Source organism: Carcharodon carcharias, chromosome 12 (assembly GCF_017639515.1).
Source record: "Carcharodon carcharias isolate sCarCar2 chromosome 12, sCarCar2.pri, whole genome shotgun sequence".
NCBI classification, from domain to species: Eukaryota; Metazoa; Chordata; class Chondrichthyes; order Lamniformes; family Lamnidae; genus Carcharodon; species Carcharodon carcharias.
Window position 1 is genome coordinate 45,955,707 of NC_054478.1, and position 23,778 is coordinate 45,979,484.

The window sequence follows — 23,778 nt, forward strand, 5'->3', positions numbered from 1 at the left end:
TTCCCTATCGATATAAGTTTAACCTATCTCAACAGGAGAGCAATGAAAGTGAGTGATTAAACAAATTTCACATGCAAAGAATCCATGACATTAGCATGTTACTTAAATTTATCATGATTCAATTTATACAATTGTACAGCAGTCTAAAACACAAAACAGCAGTTATTCACAATTGCCAATGACAGCTTTTTGCAATCGCTAAAAAAAGTAAAAGAGAAAGAATGGGTGCAATAGTTAGAGATGACCTTGGTTCAGGAGATCAGGATGTAGAATCGGTTTGGGTGGAGATGAGAAGTAGTAGAGGAAGGAAGTCACTAGTGGGAGTAGTCTACAGGCCCTTAACAGTAACCACAGTGTAGGACAAAGAATACAAAATGACTACTGGGTGCTTGTGATAAAGGAACAGCAATAATGCTGCATGATTTTAGTCTACATATAAACTGGAAAAATCAGACTGGCAGGAGTAGCCTGGATGAGGAGCTCATAGAATGCTTTTGAGGTAGCTTCTTAGAGCAGCACATTCTGGAACAGGTTATATTCTGGAGCAGGTTATATTAGGCTTGGTATTGTGTAATGTGGCAGGGTTAATTAATGACCTCAGCGCCAAGGCAGCCCTAAATAACAGCGATCAAAATATAATTGAATTTTACATCAGTTTGAAAGGGAGAAGAATGGGTCTAAGACTAGTATTTTAAACTTAAATAAGGGCAACTATGTGGGCATGAAAGAACAACTAGCTGAAGTGAACTGGGATACTAGGCTAGAGGATAGATCAATAGAGAAGCAGTGGTAGACATTTAAGGGGATATTTTAAAATACTCAGGATAACTGTATTCTTACTATAAAGAAAAATTATAACCCACCATCCATGGTTAACTAAAGGTGGTAAGGAAAGCATCAAACTTAAGGGAAAAGCATATAACTGCTCAAAGATGAATGGCAGGTCAGATAATTGGCCAGAATATAAAGAATAGCAGAAAATGATTAAAAGGTTAATCAGGAGAAAGAAATCAAGAGTCTGAGAGGAAACTAAATAGAAATGTAAAAACTGATAGCAAGAGTTGCTACAGGTATTTAAAAAGGAAAACAGTAAGTAAAGTGAGTGTTGGCCCTCGAGTGTGAAGATGGGGAATCTTTAGTAGATAATAAGGAAATTGTGAATTAAATGAATAAATATTTTGCTTCTGGAGCATAGAAACATATTCCAGTAATAGCTGTAAATCAGTACATGGAAGGGAAAGAGGAATTTGGTGAAATTATAATCGCTAGGGAAGCGGTATTGAGCAAACCGATGGAGCTGTGGACTGACAAGTTTCCGCGTCCTGATGGACTTCATCCCAGGGTCTTAAAAGAGGTGGCTAATGAGGTAGTGTTGGTGTTAATTTTCCAAATTTCGCGAGATTTTGGAAAGGTTCCATCAGACTGTAAAGTGACAAATATAACCCCTTTATTCAAGAAGGGAGGGAGACAGAAAACAGGAAACTATAGGCCAGTTAGCTTGACGTCTCTCATGGGAAGGTGTTAGAATCAATCATTAAGGAGGTTATAGCTGAGCATTTAGAAAAACTCAAGGTAATTGGGAAGAGTCAACATGGTTTTGTGAAAGGGAAATCATGTTTAACCAATTTATTGGAGTTCTTTGAAGTAGCAGCATGCGCTGTAAAGTGGAGCCTGTAGATGGACTGTAATTGGATTTCCAGAAAGCATTTGATAAGGTGCATATCAAAGGTTATTGTGGAAAATAAAAACTCATGGTATAGGGGGTAACATATTAGCGTGGATAGAAGATTGGCTGGCTGGCAGAAAACAGAAAGCATGCATTAAAGGGTATTTTGCTGATTAGCAGGATGTGACGAGGAGAGTCCCACAGGGATTTGTGCTGGGGCCTCAACATCTAGCAATTTATATCAATGACTTAGATGAAGGGTAGCTAAATTTGCAGATGGCACAAAGATAGATAGGAAAGTATGTTGTGAAGAGGACATAAGGAGGTTGCAGGCAGATATTGATAGGTTTGAGTGAGTGGGCAAAAATCTGACAGATGGAGCATAACGTGGGAAAGTGTGAAGCTATTCATTTTGAAAGGAAGAATAAAAAAAAAGTATTACTTAAATGGAGAATTACTGCAGAATTCCAAGGTGCAGAAGGATCTAGGTGTTCTAGTGCATGAGTCATAAAAAGTTAGTATGCCGGTACAGCAAGTAATTAAGAAGGCTAATGGAATGCTATCCTTTATTATGAGAGGAATTGAACATAAAGTTATCTCCACCTATCACTGGCTCTACTTGTTCCCCCCCCCGCCCCCCCTTAAACCAGCTTATATTTCACCTCTCTTCGATGTTTACTTAGTTCTGTTGAAGGGTCATTTGGACTCAAAACGTTAACTGCGTTCCTCTCCACAGATGCTGCCAGACTTGCTGAGTTTTTCCAGGTATTTTGTTTTTGTTTTGGATTTCCAGCATCCGCAGTTTTTTTGCTTTTATAAAGGTAAGGATGTTATACTTCAGTTATACATGGCACTGGTGAGACCACATCTTAAATACTGTGCATAGTTTTGGTCTCCTTATTTAAGGAAGGATGCAAACACATTGGAGGCAGTTCAGAGCAGGTTTACTAGATTTATAACTAGAAGGAGTGGGTTGTCTTATGAGGAAAGGTTGGACAACCTGGGCTTGTTTCCACTGGAACTTAGAAGAGTGAGGGGGGGGTGACTTGATTGGGATATATAAGATCCTGAATGGTCTTGACAAGGTGGACGTGGAAAGGATGTTTCCTCTTGTGGGTGAATCCAGAGCTAGAGGGCACTGTTTTAAAATTAGGGGTCTCCCTTTTAGGACAAAGATGAGGAGAAATTTTCTCTCAGAGTGTCGTGTGACTTTGGAACTCTGACTCAGAATGCAGTGGAGGCAGAGTCACTGATTACTTTTAAAGGCAGAGATAGATTGATTCCCTTGCCTAGCAAGAATCTAAGGTTATTGGGGGTAGATGATAATGTGAAATTCAGAACACAAACATGAGCCGTGCTCTCACTGAATGGCAGAGTAGGCTAGAGGGGCTGAATGGCATACTTCTGCTCCTATTTCGTATGTTTGTAATTAACTAGGCTTGTTACTAGCCTCTCAGAGGCGAGGTGGTGGCATAGTGATATTGTCACTGGACTGGTAATCCAGAGATCTAGGGTAATATACTGGGAGCCTGCTTTCGAATCCCACCACTGCAAGTGATGGAATTTGCATTCAATAAAAATCTGGAATTAAAAGTCTGATAGAGTCATAGAGTCATAAAGGTCTACAGCACAGAAGAAGGCCCTTTGGCCCATCAAATCTGCACCAATCAAACAAGTACCTAACTATTCTAATCCCATTTTCCAGCATTAGGCCCATAGCGTTGTATGCCATGGCATCACAAGTGCACATCCAAATACTTCTGAAATGTTATGAGAGTATCTGCCTCTACCACCCTTTCAGGCAGTTAGTTCCAGATTCCCACCACCCTTTGGGTGAAAAAATTTTTCCTCACATCCCCTCTAAACCTCCTGCCCCTTACCTTAAATCTATGCCTCCTGGTTATTGATCCCTCCACTAGGGGGAAAAGTTCCTTCCTGTCTACCCTATCTATGCCCCTCATAATTTTATACACCTCAATCATGTCCCCCCTCAATCTCCTCTGCTCCAGGGAAAATAACCCCATTTTATCCAATCTCTCCTCGTAACTAAAACTCTCCAGCCCAGGCAACATCCTGGTAAATCTCTCACTCTCTCTAGTGCAATCACATCCTTCCTATAATGCAGATTCCAGAATTGCACGCAATACTCTAGCTGTGGCCCAACCAGCATTTTACACAGTTCCAGCATAACCTCCCTGCTTTTATATTTTATGCGTCGGCTAATAAAGGCAAGTATACCATATGCCTCCTTAACTACCTTATCTACCTGCCCCACTATGCACACCGAGGTCCCTCTGATCCTCGGTACTTCCCAGAGTCCTACCATTCATCATGTATTCCCGTGCCTTGTTTGTCCTGCCCAAGTTCATCACTTCACACATATCCGGATTAAATTCCATTTGCCACTGATTGGCCCATCTGACCAGCCCATCGATGTCCTCCTGTAATCTAAGGCTATCCTCACTATTTACCACCCCACCAATTTTCGTGTCATCCGCGAACTTACTGATCAACCCTCCTACATTCAAGTCTAAATCATTTATATAAACCACAAACAGCAAAGGACCCAACACCGATCCCTGTGGAACCCCACTGGACACAGGTATCCAGTCACAAAAACACCCCTTGACCATTACCCTCTGCTTCCTGACGCTCAACCAATTCTGGGTCCAATTTGCCAAGTTGTCTTGGATCCCATGGGCTCTTATCTTCGTTACCAGTCTCCCATGAGGAGCCTTATCAAAAGCCTTGCTGAAGTCCAAGCAAACTATGTCAAATGCATTGCCCTCATCAACACACCTGGTCACCACTTCAAAAAATTCAATCAAATTAGTCAGACATGACCTCCCCTTAACAAAACCATGCTGACTGTCCTGACTGATGATGACCATGAAACCATTGCCCATTGTTGTAAAAACTCATCTGGATCACTAATGTCCTTTAGGGAAGGAAATTTGCTGCTGTCCTTAACTGGTCTGGTCTACATGTGACTCCAGACCCATAACAATGTGGTTGATTCTCAAATGCCCTCTGAACAAGGGCAATTAGAGATGGGCAATAAATGCTGGCCCAGCCAGCGACTCCTACATCCCATGAGCGAATTAAAAAAAGATGTGATTAAGAATTTTCATTTTAATACAGCAGCTTTTCAAGTTTAGCAAGTATGCCATGTAAGATCACTGCAGAACCATGAGGAGTTCTTGGCTTTATAAATAAAGGCATAGAATACAAAAGCAAGGATGTTTATGCTAAACCTTTATATTATCACTGCTTTAGGCTGAAACTAAAGTATTATGCCCAATTCTGGGTAGCACACTGCAGAAATGATGATAGATCCTTTGAGAGGTATGAAGATTTACTAAAATGATGCCGGGGTGGGGCTTTTACTTACATGAAGAGTCTAGAGAAACTGAGATTGGTCTCCTTCGAACAGAGAAAGTTCATAGAACAAAAACAGAATTACCTGGGAAAACTCCGCGGGTCTGGCAGCATCGGCGGAGAAGAAAAGAGTTGACGTTTCGAGTCCTCATGACCCTTCAACAGAACTGTGTTGAAGGGTCATGAGGACTCGAAACGTCAACTCTTTTCTTCTCCGCCTATGCTGCCAGACCCGCTGAGTTTTTCCAGGTAATTCTGTTTTTGTTTTGGATTTCCAGCATCTGCAGTTTTTTTGTTTTTAATCTCTAAGTTCATAGAAGGTTTGACAGAGGTGCTCAAAATTACGAGGAGTTTTGATACAATAATTAAAAACTGTTCCTACTGGAAAGCAGGACACAAAATTTAAGATAAATGTCAAGAATCTAGAATCCATTGAAAGGGTGGCAGAAGCTGATTTAATTGTAATTTTCAATAAAGAATTAGGTATATACTTGAAAAGGAAAATCTGCAGGGCAACAGGGAAAGAGTGGGGGTGTGGCATTCATTGGATAGCTTTCAAAGAGCCATCCAGGCACTACAGGCTGAATGACTTCCTTCAGTGCTTCAAGATCCTATGATTCTATGATGTGGGGAAAAAGAGTTACTGGTCATTTACTATTTACAAAGGTCCATTTACCAAACATTGTAGAAGTAAACAGGTAATGCTAAATTCAGGTTACAATGCACATATGATAACAGTTTTACCACCAACTACAAAGCTGACAATTAGCGATGGGAACGCTATCACAAAGGGAATGCTATCACTCCCTGCTAAGTAACATATGGAAAGTATATGTATATATCATCAGTAAAAAAGTCTTAAAAAGTGTCCTAAAAAATCTAGTCACACACCTTGATTGCATTTCCAGCATTTATTTTAATGTCAATTTGAAAGCTTTCTGCTCTTTATCCCTAACTTTTACATTTTATATTTTCAAGCAATTAATTGCAACTTTTGTTTTAATTTTAAAATGTTGGCTGTTTAACTAGCAACGTTGCTGTTCTTGAATAAAAGTATTCTGTAAATTTTCTGGTCTTGATCACATTGCTGTAAGTGGGACCATGTGTTCAATTCGGTGTCATGGTTCCTTTATTACAACTGTGACGATACCTGAAAGTACTTGATTGGTTGCAAAATGTTTTAGGGTGTTCTGAATTTGGAAAAGGTGTTATATAAATGCAAGTTCTTTTCTTTTTAAAATTCACCAAGATTTACATTCTGGTACCAAGATGATAAATTTCCAAATAAGCAATTATACAATAGCCTCGAGCATGAAACTTTTATTCTCTCCCCTTCCATGTCTCACCCTTGCTTTTACTCCTTCTACTTCATATCATACCGCTAGAGTTTGAAAACAAAACCTTCAGGCTTCAAATGGCCCACTGTCATTGTGAAAATAATGAATGAAATTCAGAGGATTTCCTGCACAGCACATCTCCTAACATGTATGCAATCACCAAAAGAAACTTTTAGGGCCCATTGTATCACTCAGTGTGTTTATGCTGGGAAAATATATTTTAAAAATCTACAATTATCCTGTTAATTGCTTAAACGTTTGGACCTCTAACAAAAAATATGTATTTTATTCAAATCAAAGAAGTCTGAATTTTCCATAGCCAAACTAAACCAGGCACAAATTGGGAGTTAAGGACTGCAGAAAGGAGTGGTAGTGGTACAGGGTTGAGAGGCAGCAATGGCAGTTTAGCAGGGAAATAGGCAATAGAGCCAACATTCAGAAATGGCAAGTAACATAACGTACATTTGCATAAGTCATAGTTACAGCAATTTCCCTCAATATTTTATGGATTTACAAAACTTGATTTTTAAAGCAGAGAACCCAGTTAAAATAAACAAACAGATAGAAGAGCTTAACAAGTAAAAACTCGTTTAAGAGAAATGACAACATATATTTAGAAGGAATAAAATATCTGCGTATTTCATCTTCTGCCCTAGCCCAAATAGCTGGAGAAACCAAGCGAGAAGTTATTTAAAAAAAGACCGTTTCAAGATAAATCTTGGTACTATTAAGAGATAGGAGGAGGGGGATGAATACTAAAGTTATGTCAAAGTATCAATCTTAAAAAAAAATTACAAATGTACAAAGCAATCACAGCCACATCCGGAGTATTTAATTAAGCATCACCACTGTGGCTTGAGGGAGGAGAGAACATAACGTTACTCGGCAAACCAGTGCTCAAGAATTTTTGTTTTAATTTACTTTTTGCCAATTTTATGCCTTAAACGCTCTAGCAGAAACTCCATCTTGTACTGAATTGTCCAAGAAACAAATTGCCTGCTTTACAGTGCAATGCAGCTTGATATGTGTCTTGAAATATAATAATTTTCATATTATTGTAATTTATTGTAAAGCTAGGTTAATAGTGGGTTTTGGATTACAGTGTGTGTGTGGTGTGTGTGTATGTATGTATGTGTGTGTTTTAATTTAATTAAAGACAGCTGGTCTGGGTGCTTTGATGTATCAGAAGGGAAACTAGGTTTGAAATGCTAAATATGTAAACATGACTGAAATTTTAGAATGCGAGGTGTGAAGAACATTTGCACTTTTAGATAAACCAGAGTAGTAAATTTCGAAGAAATGGTAAGATGTTACACTAAGCCATAAGAAGCTAAGCCAAACAGTGTGTTTACTTTTCCAAAAGATTACTGATAATATGAATGCTATGAAATATTTAGAAATTAAGAAAAAGTAAAGTTGCAAAGACCTATTGGAACAATGGGATTTACATTAAAAAAGGAGAAACATGTATAAAGGAGATGAGGTTATGTGTAAGGAAAGAAGGAATTCCAAGATCTAACAAGTGTGAAAAGCCTTCAGCCTCTATTTACCAAGCTACTGTCTCCAGGGACCAAAGCTAAGAGAATTCATTTTAAATATCACTGTCCAGGGTATTATGTGCTTTGCCTGGGTCTGTTGAAATCTATGTTGTTTTACTGTTGCCTGAACAGAACTGTAACTGGGAGCTAGATAGATTAATTAATTAATTAGCAGTAGTAATTTGTAGACCTATGAATGTGCTTAAAATCATTTATTTTATTGATAAATGTTTAATTTAGTTTTGTACAAAAACACCTAAGACTTGGTAGACTTATTACTACCATATTCAAGGCATCTTGAAATAAAAATACAAATTGCAAAACAGTTGTGACAGCTGTTTGAAGTTTCCCTCTGGGTTTTGAGCAGCTCAGCATTTAATATCCGCTGTGTCATAACAGCATAATAGCACTTAGCCACTGCACAATTCAGCACAGAAACGTAAATATTTGAGTCATCAAATTCTAACAGACTAGTGTTGAGTAAGTATTCACGTATGTATACTCATTATACTGTTCAAAAACATTTCAAGTTAAATTCCATAGGCATCTTTTTTTTGGACAAGGTACCCACCTGTAGATATACAAGGTTCTTAGGTGTTAACACTTGTCTTAAAAAGGTGAAAGAAAGGTAGACAGGTGGAGAGGCTGAGGGAGGGAATTCCAACATATATGGCCTCAGCATCTTATTGCACAGCCAACAATTGTGCTGTGATTAAAGTTGGGGATGTACAGGAGGTTAGAATTGGAGGACTGCAAATATCCAGGATTGGAGGTGGTTACAAAGATAGGGAGGGGCAAAGCCCTGGACGAACTTGGAAACAAAGACACCTGTTCCCCAGTGATCCATCCTTGGCCCCCCTCCTATTTCTCGTTTCCATGCTGCTACTCGTTGATCTATCTGAAAAAATGTCAGGTTCCACTGTGATGACATCTAGCACTATCTCATCGCCAACTCGAAGTTCCTCCATTGTCTCCAAATTATCAAACTAGTGGTCTGACATCTAGTGCTAGATGAACAAAAATGTCCTCTAACTAAATATTGAGAATTCTATTTGGTCTCCGATACAAACTACATTGAGAGGTCTTGTGGAACAATGGGTAGCATCCCTCCCTCTGAGCCCGAACCTCTCTGAGTTTGAGTTCCATTCCTAGACTTGATGGTCAAGCCAGTTGCATTCATAACATGGCCAAGCAGGTTCAGTATCAACCTGCAAATCCTTCCAACATCTGCCACTGGCAGGTGGTAAGAAGAGGGATTCTTGGGTCAGCCATTTGACCATCATCATAAATAGTTTCAGACTAAAGCATGCATGTAGCCACAGCAACACAGAATCCTTGACTAAATTGTAAAACACCACCAGAAACAAACTCCGTTTCCTAACCACCCCATCAATCCAATCCTCTCCCTAGCAACTCTGAGACAGAACCAAACTGTTCACAGCTTTGGCATTATACCTGACCCCAAGATGAGCTTCCAAACACATCTCCTTGACATCACTACCCATCTCCACCTCAGAACCCATGCTATTTTGCATCGCTTGAGCTCACCAGCTGCGGAAACCCTCATCCATGCCTCTAGACCTGACTACTCCTACATACACCTGGCAGATCTCACATCTTCCACCCTCCATAAACTTGTGCTCGTTCAAAACTCTGCTGCTTGTAACCTAACTCATACTAAGTTCCGTTCATCCATGACCTCTGTGCTCGCTGACCAATACTGGCTCCTAGTTAAGCACACTTCAATTTTAAGATTCTCTTGCTAACCATTCTGGAGGTTAAGAATTGGAGAGCCAGACAATTTAGAAATAATTTATGTTGGACTGCCATAACTCAGTACAGCAGGAGTAATTTTAAATTATTGGGAAATGTGAGAAAACAGGAATGTAAAAATCTTGGTAGGCCCTCAAAACAAAAATAGGAAAATATCTCCTGACCTGAGCCATTAACAGTGGAACCTTCAGGGCTGGTGGGGGGTGGGGGGGAGAAAATACCATATCATCATATTGCAAAACAAATTACCTTATTAAAAATACATCTCTCTCGGCGTACTACACGGCGCCATATAAAAATACAAAAATAAAACACAAAATGCTGGGAACACTTAGCAAGGTTATTTGCATCAGTGGTGAAAACAGATGAGTCAAGGTTTCCAATGTAGGTCCTTCTTTAGAACTGAAAGTAATTACAGATAAAAAAAAGCATTTAAAACTGGGCATAGAGAGAAATACATATAGCATATGACATATAAAAGAGAAACTGAATGACTTCTGAAATACTTAAATGGAAAAGAGGAGATTGTTAAATATTAATACGTCGATCAGAGGCACAATGAGAGGCATTAAAGGAATACATGAGACACAGAAAACTTGTGAATAGAAGAAGCTGTTAGGGAATAAAGGCAGGCAGAAGGTTTTTTATTCATTCATGGGATGTGGATGTCACTGGCTAGGCCAGCATTTATTGCCCATTCCCAATTGCCATTCAGAAGGTGATCGCTCCTCGAACCACTGCAGTTCATGTGCTGTAGGTACACACACAAAATGATGTCAGGGAGCGAGTTCCAGGATTTTGACCCAGCAACAATGAAGGAACAGGAAATACTGACAAATCTTCAGTGTGCAGGAGCCTGCTTTTTCTTCTTTTAGTTCAGCAAAGGAACAGACGGCCATTAGCAATGCATTTGACGGAGGGCCCATAACCTCGAGTGCCACCCATTTTCCCCCCACAAAACACCAACACACTCATCCCACACTGACAACATCTCCTGCCAACAAAAGTGGAAGCTAAAGCAAAGTTCTGAATTTATTAAATCGAATATGCATTAAAAGAAACAGACCTTCAGCCCAGCTAAGATAAAAGCAAAACACTGCAGATGCTGGAAGTCTGAAGTAAAAGCAGAAAATGCTGGCAAAACTCAGCAGGTCTGGCAGCATCTGTGGAGAGAGAAACAGAATTAAGGTTTCAAGTCCATTTGACACTTCCTCAGAGCTAAAGTAGAAATGTGAGGGCTTTTATTCTGTTTTAAGAGGGGGTGGAGCAGGAGAGAAGGCCAAGGATAGAGGTCAAGCCTAACAAATTTGATTGAATTTTTTGAGGCGGTGACCAGGTGTGTAGATGAGGGTAGTGCAGTTGATGTAGTCTATATGGATTTCAGCAAAGCCTTTGACAAGGTCCCACATGGGAGACTTATAAAGAAGGCAAATGCACATGGGATACAGGGTAATTTGATAAGTGGATTCAAAATTGGATTAGTTGTAGGAGACAGAGGGTGATGACAGAAGGATGCTTTAGTGACTGGAAGCCAGTGTCCAGTGGCGTACCACAGGGATCTGTGCTGGGTCCCCTATTATTTGTCATTTATATAAATGACATAGATGACTATGTGGGGAGTAGGATTAGTAAGTTTGCGGATGACACAAAGATTGGCCGGGTGGTTAACAGCGAGGTTGGGTGTCTTGGGCTAAAAGAAGATATAGACGGGATGGTCAAATGGGCAGATAAGTGGCAGATGGAATTTAACCCTGTAAAGTGTGAGGTGATACACTTTGAAAGGAGTAATTGGACAAGGAAGTATTCAACAAACGGCATGATACTAGGAAGTTCTGAGGAACAAAGGGACCTTGGCATGTGTGTCCATAGATCTCTGAAGACAGAGGGGCATGTTACTGGGGTGGTGAAAAAGACATATGGGACACTTGCCTTTATCAATCGAGGCATAGATTACAAAAGTAGGGAGGTCATATTGGAGGTGTATAGAACCTTGGTGAAGCCACAGCTGGAGTACTGTGTGCAGTTCTGGTCGCCACATTATAGGAAGGATGTGGTTGCACTGGAGGGGGTGCAGAGGAGATTCACCAGGATGTTGCCTGGGATGAAACATTTAAGTTATGAAGAGAGGTTGGATAGACTTGGGTAGTTTTTGTTGGAGCAGAGAAGACTGAAGGGCGACCTGATCAAGGTGTACAAGATTATGAGGGGCAGGACAGAGTGGATAGGGAGCAGCTGTCCCCCTTAATTGAAGGGTCAGTCACAAGGGGGCATAAATTCAAGGTGAGGGGCAGGAGGTTTAGGGGGGATGTGAGGAAAAACTTTTTTACCCAGAGGCTGGTCTGGAATGCACTGCCTGGGAAGGTGGTGGAGGCGGGTTGCCTCACATCCTTTAAAAATTACCTGGATGAGCACTTGGTGCATCATAACATTCAAGGCTATGGGCCGAGTGCTGGTAAATTGGATTAGGTAGGTAGGTCAGGTGTTTCTCACATGTCGATGCAGACTCAATGGGCCGAAGGGCCTCTTCTGCACTGTGATATTCTGTGATTCTGTGACAGATGACAGCTAAGGAGAGATTGACAAAGATGTCATGGACACAAGACAAATGGAGTGTTAATGGTAGTGGTAAAGAGTAAAGAAGTGGCATAAAGGTAAGATAGCAGGTGTTAACAGCAGAACAAGGGTCAATGCTCTGTGAAAGCACAATACAGAAACAAGTGACAGATGGCGCCATGAGGGGAGGGGTGGTTTGAGAAAAAAGAATTTAAAAAATGAACAAATAAATAAAAGAATAAAACAAAAATAAATTAAAAATTGGATTAAGAAAAGCAGTCACGATGGAGGAGAGAGCTATTGGTCTGAAGTTGTTGAACTCAATATTAAGTCCAGAAAGCTGTAAAGTGCCTAATCAGAAAATGAGATGCTGTTATTCCAGTTTGCACTGGGCTTCACTGGAACAATGCAGCAAGCCAAGGATGGACATGTGGGCATGAGAGCAGGATGGTGAATTGAAATGGCAAGCGGCAGGAAGGCCTGGGTCACACTTGCGTACTGAGCGAAGATGTTCCGCAAAGCGGTCACCCAATCTGCATTTAGTCTCCGCAATGTAGAGGAAACCGCACTGGAAGCAGTGAATACGGTAGACCAAATTGAAGAAGGTACAAATGAAGCACTGCTTCACCTCAAACTAGTGTTTGGGGCTTTGGGCAGTGAGGAGGGAAGGGGGTCAAGGGACAGGTTTTGCGCCTTCTGCAATTGTGAGGGAAGGAAATGAGGAGTTGGGGGTAATGGAGAAGTGGACCAGGGTGTCATGGAGGGAAGCGTCCCTACGGAATGCTGACTTGAGAGGGGGAGGGGGGATGGTAAAGATGTGTATGGCGGTGGCATCATGCTGGAGTTGGCAGAAATGCCGAAGAATGATCCTTTGAATATGGAGGCTGGTGGGAGAAAAGTGAGGCCGGGGGGGCGGGGGGCCTATCATGGTTCTGGATGGGAGGGGAAGGGGTGAGGGCAGAGACATGGTTGAGGGCCCTGTCAACCACAATGTGGGGTGGGGGTGGGGGGGAACATTGCTTAAGGAAAAAGGGAAACATGTCAGAAGCGTCATTTTGGAAAGTGGCGCCATCCAAACGGATGTGATGGAGATAGAGGAACTGAGAGAATGGGATGGAGTCTTTACAGGAAGCAGGGTGTGAGGAGCTGTAGTCGATGTAGCTGTGGGAGGCAGTGGGCTTGTAATGATCATTGGTGGACAGTCTCATAGAAACAGAGAGGTCAAGGAAGGGATGTGTTGGAGATGGACCACATGAAGGGGAGATAGGGGTGGAAATTGGAGGCAAAACTGATCATTTTTTCCAATTGTAGACGAGAGCATGATGCAGTATCAAAACAGTCATCAATAAACTGAAAGAAGAGTTGTGGGAAGGGGTCTGAGAGGACTGGAACAAGGGATGTTCCAAATACTCCATAAAAAGACCGGCATAACTAGAGCCCATGCGGGTACCCATAGCCACACCTTTTATTTGGAGGGAGTGAGACAAGGTAAGAAGAAATTGTTCAGTGAGAACACAAGTTCAGCCAGGTGGAGGAGAATGGCAGTGGATGGGGTTTCTTCAGGCCTTTGTTTAATGAAGAAGCAGAGAGCCCTCAGACCATTCTGGTGGGGGATGGAGGCATAGAAGGATTGGACGTCCATGATGAAGACAATTAGGGCCAGGAAACTGGAAATTGTTAATATGACACAGGGCATCAGAGGAATCATGAATGAAGGTGGGAAGAGACCGGACAAAGGAAGAGAGGATGGAGTCAAGACAGGAAAGAATGAGTTCTGTGGGGTAGGAACAGACTGACATGACGAGTCTACTGGGACAGTCCTGTTTGTGATTTTGGGAAGCTGGAAGTGGGCTGTCCAGAATTGGGAGACTATGAGGTTGGAAGCTGTGGAGGGAAGATTTCCAGAGATGAGGTCAGTGACAGTCCTGGAAACAATGGCTTGATGTTGGTGGTGGGGTCATGGTCTCAGGGGAGGTAGAAAGAAGTATTTGAAAGTTGGTGCTTAGCCTCTGCAAGGTAGAGATCTGTACACCAGAAAACAACAGCACATATTAAATTTTTTAATCCTTTTTTCCCCAAATCCAGCTCCCCCCACAGGGTCATCTGTCACTTACTTTTATATTGTGCTTTCACAGAGCACTGACCCTTGTTCTGCTATTAACACCTTCTGCTATCTTACCTTTATACTACTATCAGCACCTTATTTATTCTTCACCATTACCATTAACATTCCCTTTGTCTTGTGTTCATGACACCTTTGTCAATCTCTCCTTAGTTGTCACCTATCCTTGACTTTTTATCTTGCTCCACCTGCTCCATCCCCGCTTAAAACAGTATAAAATCCCTCATATTGCTTTAGCTCTGAAGTCATATGGACTCGAAATGTTAACGGTTTCTCTCTCTACAGATGCTGCCAGACATGAGTTTTACCAGCATTTCTGTTTTTATTCCCTCAGCCCAACTAGTCCATGTCAGCATTACAAGTTAATATCAAGGCAGAGTGTTACCAAGTGCCAAAGAGAAAAATAAGTTGCTGTTCCTCAAACAAAAACAGAAAATGCTGGAATAGCTCAGCAGGTCCAGCAGCATCTGTGGAGAGAGATAGATTTAACATTTCCAGTCTATATGGCCTTTCAACAACTTTTTCAGATTTCCAGCAACCACAGTATTTTGCTCCTTTCTTAGTGCTGTTCCTCAAACTTGTGTTCTGTGGAACAAAAACAAAAATACCTGGAAAAACTCAGCAGGTCTGGCAACATCTGCGGAGAGGAACACAGTTAACGTCGAGTCCGAATGACCCTTCAACAGAACTAAGTAAAAATAGAAGAGAGGTAAAATATAAGCTGGTTTAAGGGGGGGTGGGACAGGTAGAGCTGGATATAGGGCCAGTGATAGGTGGAGATAACTAAAAGATGTCAGACAAAAGGACAAAGAGGTGTTGAAGGTGGTGATATTATCTAAGGAATGTGCTAATTAAGGGTAGAAAGCAGGACAAGCAAGGTACAGATAGCCCTAGTGGGGGTGGGGTGGGGTGAAGGAATCAAAAAAGGCTAAAAGGTAGAGATAAAACAATGGGTGGAAGTACATTTAAAAAATAATGGAAGTAGGTGGGAAAAGAAAAATCTATATAAATTATTGTATTCTGTGGAATAGTGCAGAGGGCTAAAAGACAAAATGGTCACAGTGGTCAAGTGACATGGAGCCCAGGATCACATTTGATGGTAGAACACAGGAGTTTGGTAATATCAAGAAGACTAAATTAGATGCAGCATTCTAAGTTGAAGGAAATACAAATAAATCGCTGTCTCACAAATTGCTGTTGCACCAAGGAGGAATGTTTGGAGCCCTGAATAGTGGCGTGGGAGGAGGTAAGTTGACATGAGCTGCAATGTTTGTACATAAAGAGGAATTTTTCAAGAGAAGGACACCAGGTGATAGGGATGATGGAAGAGTAAACCAGTATGTCAAGAGGGAATGGGTCCACTGGAAAACAGGGGTGGGGGTGGGTGTGGAAAGTGAGAGGGAAGTATAAGAGGAGAATGTTCCTTTTTGCAGTTTAAAGTACAAATTGCCCACTAAAATAAGACAATGTTTAGTCAAGAGTGCTTTTAGTCATTTGTTACAGTAAAAGTTTTACTACATGAAATCTTGTTGCGTCTTTCTTTCAGTTATCAAATGGAAATTCGAATCCTTTTTTGAAAGTTATAGATCTCTACAGGGATCATAAAAAAACATAACATCTGCTTTAGTCCTAAAACAGCAATGAGATTAAAAAGTCTAAATAATCTATTCTTTAAAAATGGTATTGTTTGAAATATAAATGTTGGCCAAGACACCAGGAGAACTTTTCTGCTCTTCTTTAAATAGTGCCAGAAATCTTTAATGTCTATTCAGGAGGACAAATAGTGCTTCAATTTAATACCTCATGTAAAGACTGCACCTCCAATATCACAATACTGCTCTGAAGCATGGAAAATAGATATTGGCCTATCGCAGCATAAGGGGATCCTTAGCTAAAGAAAAAGAATACGTCAGGAATTCTTATGTGAAAAAGTGACCACCACCAGGGAATGAGAAAATCAACAAACTGGGAGAAACGAGTGGAGAACAGAAGAATAATTGAATGGGAGCCATGAGCTTGTGGTAACATTAGAAGAAAGTTCATGCCAAGGAGAAAGAAGTCCAGTAAAGGATGAGAAGGAGCCCTGCAGAGTGCTGGCACATAGACAAAAATGGCCTCCTTCTGTACTGTATTCCATGATTCTATGAGTCAGATGTGCAGCATTTAAAGGGAAGAGGAAATGTAAAGCCTAGTTAATTTAGTTTTCTTCAGAGCAACATCAGGAAGCAGCAGCAGCAACAGTCACTAATGAAAAGGAGAGAAGATGTCAGGGAGGGGACCAGAGTAGGATTGCAACAGTGTTCAACATATCCTACAAAAAGACAGACATTGCTGAAATCCATGCGGGTTCTCATAGCAACAATTATCTGCAAGCGGTGAGCAGAGTTAAACAGAAAGTTGTTTAAGGTGAGAACAATTTCAGTACAGCAAGGCATTGGAAGGTGGTGATAGATGGGGACTGGCTAGCTCAATGTTCAAGGAAGAAGCAGAGAATCCGCACGCCGTTTGATGAGCAATTTAGGAGTAAAGGGATTTCATGCCTATAGAAAGGGAGTTATGCTCTGGCAATTTAACAAATTCTAGTCCTATCAGAATGCATATGCAGAGTGCATAGGAAGCAGAGACTGGACAAGAGGAAACTAGTTTGATGAGCCAGAAGAAGGTCAAAACAATTGATCTACCAAAATTATCTTTTATGTGCATCTTGGGGAGCTTGTGCAGGCTTGAGAAACTATGAGATTGGAAGCCAGGGGAGGGAAGAGAGAAAAAAAAAATCTCCAGAGATGAGGAGGTCAGTAACCATGATTTAATATTCAGTTATGGAGCTGCTTAAGAATTTGCTTTCAACCAAAGCAAAATAGAGTTCTATCAACTATTGTATTCTTTGTCAGTGAGTTTAACAATGTCAGGATTGGATCAAAGAATGGTACACTGCTAATTCAGAGGTATCCAGATTAAAGTAAATGAGGGTGGGAATTAAAACACAGGATCACTGCAGTCATAATACAATTCAAACCTACCTCCACCAAAAAAGCCATACATCAATCCCTATGAAATTACCTTGGCAGATCGAGCAAGAGCATACAAATTAGAAACATGAGAAGGTCATCTGCTGTACAGACATTCGATTGTGTGGAGCATAAATACCAACATGGACCTCTTAGGCTGAATGGCTTGTTTCTGTGCTATGAATACTATATAACATTGTTATGACACTTGGGTACATGTATTGAGCACACTTGGGTACATGTATTGAGCACACTCAGAGTATTTTCATTTCCTTCCTGCCTCAAATAGGTACTTCTTGAAGTTCATTTCTTAGTTTATAATCATGCCACCCCCTGCCAGCTCCCCCCACCCCCAGCACCACCACTCCAACAACTATCTTCTTTATAATCATAGCCCCCCCAAATTTATATGTCATTCCATTAAATAGATTAGTCTTTTTGTTTCTCTCATGCAACTTCTTAAAGTTGTATAATAGTGTCCTGTCAACTTATTCTATAGTCTGTTTGCCAAATACTGCAATTAAAGCTCGTCAAAACACTGCAATTGTTGCTCCAACATTTATTAGAACCTCTTGTAATGTTCTATGCATTAATTCAAGTAATCCAACTTAATTCGCCTTGGCAATTTCTGCCATCCACAATATGCTTTAAACATTTCACCACTAAGTGCTACCAAATATTTTACCTGCTGCATATCAATCACATTTGCTATGAATTATTGAACATTAACTGAAACCTGCCTTTCATCTGCTCATTTTAGTGCCTTCATAAGTGAGCATGAACTAACATTACAAAGAAGGGATGCACTTCTGCATCCTGGAAAGTGCCAATCATCAAAGCTTTCCTATTAGAATATGACTAACTTCAGTTTTCCCACCTTATTATCTGGCAACTTAATAACCTATCTGGAATTTCTGTTTTAGTCACAAGGAGTAGTTGAGATGATAAGCATAGATACATTTAAAGGGGAGCTAAATAAACACAGGAGGTAGAAAAGAATAGAAGGTTATGTTGATAGAGTTGGATGAAGAGGGGTGGAAGGAGACTCATGTGGTGTATAAACACCAGCGTCATCCAGTTGACTTCAACGGCCTGTTTCTATGCAGTCAGATTTCCTTGTGTGAAAATCGGCTGCCACATTTTCCACATTACAACAATGAATACACCTCAAAAGTACTTCCGTTGGCTGCAAAGTATTATTGGATGTCCAGAGGTGGTGAAAGGTACTACATAAATGCAAGTTCTTTCTACTGTTGACAGAATTACAATTTGAGAAGTACAAACAAGTTTGGGACTTTTTATAAGTGAAAGAACATCAGAAGTGCAATGTTGTAATACTCTTCTCTCTTCATGAAAAATTTATTTCATTAATTACACATGGGAATTCAGTTTGTGGATCACAAAATTTTGACTACAAGTTCACTGCAGAGAGCTATCATTCACAGCAAACATAATGGATTCAAAATCTTTGTAAATGCCAATTTGATTCTTTAACAATATATCCATCTTACAAGGCTTGAGGGGATCAGATATGAATCATCAAGGAAGAAATATAGTGTACAGTGCACATCATTAACTTTCATAGGTTCCAAGTTTCACATCAGATTTAGTTATGAAGTCAACAGATTTGCCATCTTGATCTATAACATTTATAATGCACTTCTGACAGTTGTGTCCAAGAAATTATAGTTGTTGATTATTCACAGGTTTCCAAGTTTGCATATATCAGAAGAATTCTTCACACTTCAGAATTATAGGATGATGGCATACAAATTGATGCTTCACATGACTAGTCACTGCCACAGTTTTAAAATTACATATGTCCATAGTGTCAAAGGAGATGTGCTCTTTTGAAAAAGAAAAATCAAAAGGCTTAAAATGAAACTAAACTAAACAAACTAAAATACTAAAATCTTATTCGGCCTGTATCAAGATGCTGCACATATGCGATGTAGCATTCGTTCAAAATCTCAATCGACACATACCAAGGATTAGGATTTAGACTGTGTTTTTATGCACTTATCACTTTACACTGCAGTAATTCCAGAGGTTGGAGGGGAAGAATCTTTTCTTTGCCTGTCAGAGCCAATTGCTGGTAGACATATGATGAATTTCTTATCACTCCCCCTCTTCCAAGTGATGTTCAATACCTCTATCCCATGACACCCGAACCAAGCTGGAGCTCCCCTGATTCATAATAAAATAGAGGGAAAAAATGGATAACAATGTTGCTTCAGCACCTATATTCATAGCAAGTGTAATATATATCTCCTTCAAATACATCCCTTACCAGAACCAAGCATGAAGGCCCTGGCAAGAGATATAGTTGAAGGAGATTTGGAAGAGGAGCAAATGCTAACTTCATATTGTAGCAACTGATAGGATCGGGTTCAAACTGGAGGTAGGAGTCGCCTTATGTCTTGGTTTTACATGATTTCTCCACTTGAGAGGAGTCAGGATTATGCCATAAAGATTAAAGAGAGGTAACGACAGATATCCACCTATATTCTTCAAGATGACCCCAAATCACTCTTTGGAATATTTTCACCAGAAAAGCATTAAAAATATCGAAGGAAATGGTTATGAAGAGATGAGGACAGGACTGCAAGTAAATGCATGCGTTCCATGTTCACACACAGATGGCCCACTGTTTTCTCAAAGTAGTTCTGTGGGTGGCAAAACCACAAATATTGTAATTCCGCCATTAATTAACAATTTGCCAGAATAGATTATTTTCAATGCCCTCAGCACTCAATATCTTCTAAACCGAAATGAACGAGTTTGGTTTTTTCACCAGCTCCATTATTATTGAGACCTGACTGGACTAACACCTTTATAATTCTGCTTAGCTATGTTGTGACTACAGGAACAGCATAGCTCTCATGGCTGTCAATATTCATTCCAGAGGAGTAAAATCAACCAAAATTGGTTAACAGTTGTTGGTTTGTTTAATATATCATGGCATTCAGTTATTGTCCTTCTTTTGCCCCTCTCAGCAACTGACACTTCTCATGCTCGGTTTTCCTTACCTTCCTGTAACTATCTTCCTCTTGCTCTAAAAGAAGCTGAACAGGCTTGAACTGAGGCCTACTGGTAACTCCTATACAAACAGCCCTGCTGTGGTCCTAGTTTCCTCCCCCACATTGACTGTAAGTAAAAAAACTGAAACAGCTGGAGATGGCAGATATTGGAAGGCAGTAGAAAACTTATTCTAGAATACTGCAAGAGAACAATGTAGCTGGGTTTAATGTTACCCACTTAAGTTTTTTTACAAAGTGATTGGGTATCAGGAATCCATCCCTACTGAGCACATAGAACCAAAGGCTACCTCCCTAGCAACTACCAAACATTTTTTAAATTGCATCTCATCATGCAACACCATATAATTTCTAATGCTATTTTATAAATAAATTGGAGCAAATTACAAGACTACAATACAATCAAGTGATTCAGACAGTTTGTGAAGTGCGTGGAAAAGTTTGCATGCAAGCAGTCATTAGAACACCAAAACTAAAAGGCAGATTAATTCACAACATGGTGGTGATCATTTACTATAGTTAGTTCATTTCCCAATTTTAAAAAAAATTAACAGAAATACATTTCAAACTGAAACAATGGCAAGGAGGAAAAAAAGTCATCGAACAATCCAGTTAAGAGAACTTCACAATCAGGTTACAAACATTGTTTTGCTTCTGACATTTTTGCAGGGCAACCTTTAATAGCTTCTAATTCCTAATGTGAGTCACCCATACCATTAACCAGTTTTGTTTCATTTTATTTATAATCAATATTTGAACCACAAATCTAAATCAAAACACTCTGAACAAATTGTCACCCGCTCTCAACATACACAGGAAATAAACAAATCTCCAGACTAATGTTTTCCTCATTCATTCTCAGGATATAAACATCGCAAGCAAGGCTAACATTTATTGCCTGAAGGAGAGTCTTATGGGCTCCAATTGTTAACTCTGTTTCTCTCTCCACAGATGCTGCCAGACCTGCTGAGTTTTTACATCATTTCCTGTTATTATTTCAGATTTCCAGCATCTGCAGTATTTTGTCTTTATTTCTTTGCCTACTCCTTGCTGCCCAGGTTTGAGACAATTGATTCGCTTGCTAGACCAGAGTGAACAATAACACCTAACTGATTTTTTTTTAAAGAGTCAAGCCCATTGGCAAGGCGCTAGATTCACAGTAACACACCAGGTTAAGGACAGCAGGTTTCCTTCCTAAAAGGAAAATAGTGGTCTACCAGATTTTAAATACGAGCAGATTCTTCCCCACGGTGTATTTAAAAATAATAGGCCATAGTGAACAGAAGTTTTGACCATGAAGCAGAATTGATGGCCTATTTATTTAAATATCCATGTATCAGGACATCAAGTAATAAACTAGTGCAATATTACACCAAGATTTATGCAGCATGATTAGGAGATACTTGACATCATTTTTTTTAATAGCAGTGCTATTTGCTCGGCAATGTGTGGCATGTAAACATGCAAAAGGAGAAATTGAAAACAGAAGATAAACAACTCATCAGCTGGTCTCACACCAACACCCCTATAACAGCTTTACCTGGCAGCAAAGAATTTCCTTCTGAGATTCAAAAGATCCAATCAGACAACAGGACTTTTGTTTTCACTATTCAATTGGATATGCAAATTCATAAACCATTCCTACAAGCTGACTGCTAGGTTACATTGGTACAATGACATTACAGAGTTTGGTCACTCAATGAACATTGATGGGAATCAGTTTATGAAAACAATAGGCAAAAATATAAGGGGAATCTGGTTAAGGCTTCACACTGCATGTTATGTCACTTTAATCACAAACGCCTTCTTGGATCAGAAACATTAGTTGAAATATTTTCAACTACATGGAACTTTTTCAAAAGATCTCAGGATATAAATGGGGTGGGTGGGAGAGAATTATCTGCTGGAGCAAATATTCAATTTTGGTCAGCTCTGTAATAGCGGGGCCAAAGGTGAGGAAAGGGCTAAAGGAGCAAATCTACTCTCTAAATCTCTTTGTTCGTCGCTATCCAGTCGCCTCAGGAAGCCCTAAATGAAGGGTTTCAGCTATGATGTGACCCAGAGATGGGGATGTGCCACACTCGCTTGTTACGACCAACACAAGCATGTCCTGAGTCTGAAACACTATCACGAGATTTTTCTTTTTGGTTAAAATTATCATTTAATCAAATTAACAGTTCATATTCCCGACTAGCTTCCCAACCTTTTCTTCAATCCGACAGATCAATTCCTTCCCAATAGAGAGAGAGAGAGAAATATATATAAAAACCTGACGCTTATTTCAGAGGAGAGGGGAAGCAGTAAATAAAAGGCAGTAGCTTCTGAAGCAGGAGCAGCAGCAGCAGCCCCGGGTTTCCATCATTACCTGCTGCTGCTGCTTTGTGAAGTTTCCCCCCACTCCCATTTATTCGGGGATCGCGATTTGCGGCCGCCTTTCGGCCCCAAGGTAAAACACTCCAGTACCCATTTTTTTTCCCCCTCTTTAAACACACACATACCCGCACGCACAAAAAAAAAGAGGAAGACCCTGAGACGCTACCTTACAGTTCCCCCCCGGGCCAGAGCCTCACAGGCACCGAGTGACTCCCCGATAAATAACGTCCGCGGCCGCCACACAAGTTCAGGGCTTTCAACTGTTTGGGGCGATCGGCCGCCGCTCGGCTCCCTCCGTCGCCGTTCGGCAATTTCCGGCCCTTTCCGGAAGCTCCGGGCTCGCCGCCGGTCGAGCCAGCTGTCAATCTCACAGCAGCCGGCCTCCCTGGAAGTGCCTGTGCAGACACTGCAGGAAGTACGTTGTTGGGTATTGCCGGCGTGTTTGCACCAGAATGGGTGCGTTATTATTGTTATTATCTCTTCTTCCCATGACAACTTTTTTCGCCTATTCAAATAGGCTTGCCCCCTTCTAGACATTAAAATGAAAACCATCATTGCAAGATGTAGCCCATAAGAGAGTTTCAAAAAGGCTCGATTCCAGTTAAGCTTTAAATGACACAAGGCATTGGAGGAAGGAGATTTATGCTCAGAAAAAGATTCCAAATTCATGGTTGCTTCCCAAATGGACCCAAGAGTTTTTTCAGCAATCAGCTCAGCTATACAGACAAGGAAAGTTCTTCGTGAGTTAATGGTAGGGATGCTATAATTGACTTTGGGGCTCCTGGACTAGACCGATTCGATACTAGACAAGGTTTCCATTCCTGCTCACTATCCAGTGATTGCTGCTGGAATTGCATGTGCATGAACTTGGGGGAGGATGGGGTCAAGTGGGGTATATTCATGATGGAATAAGTTGGCACTAGTCACTGTCAAGGCTAACCAAATGAAGAATAACCATTCAAACTAGGTACTGGAGCATGAATGGACCTGTG

General features: G+C 40.6%; 1 protein-coding gene across 6 annotated transcripts in view; it reads right to left on the reverse strand.

Annotated features, from left to right (window-relative positions):
* The window catches only part of spopla (speckle type BTB/POZ protein like a), a 234,251-nt gene extending 211,158 nt beyond the window's left edge, over positions 1-23,093 (reverse strand). For 3 of the 6 annotated variants that reach the window (XM_041201293.1, XM_041201299.1, XM_041201292.1), the window contains exon 1: positions 22,953-23,093. The gene's annotated coding sequence lies outside the window, so the exon portion shown is untranslated. The remainder of the gene's footprint in view (positions 1-22,952) is intronic. The other 3 variants (XM_041201296.1, XM_041201295.1, XM_041201294.1) reach the window with 2 other exon arrangements.
* Between the last annotated feature and the right edge of the window lie 685 nt (positions 23,094-23,778).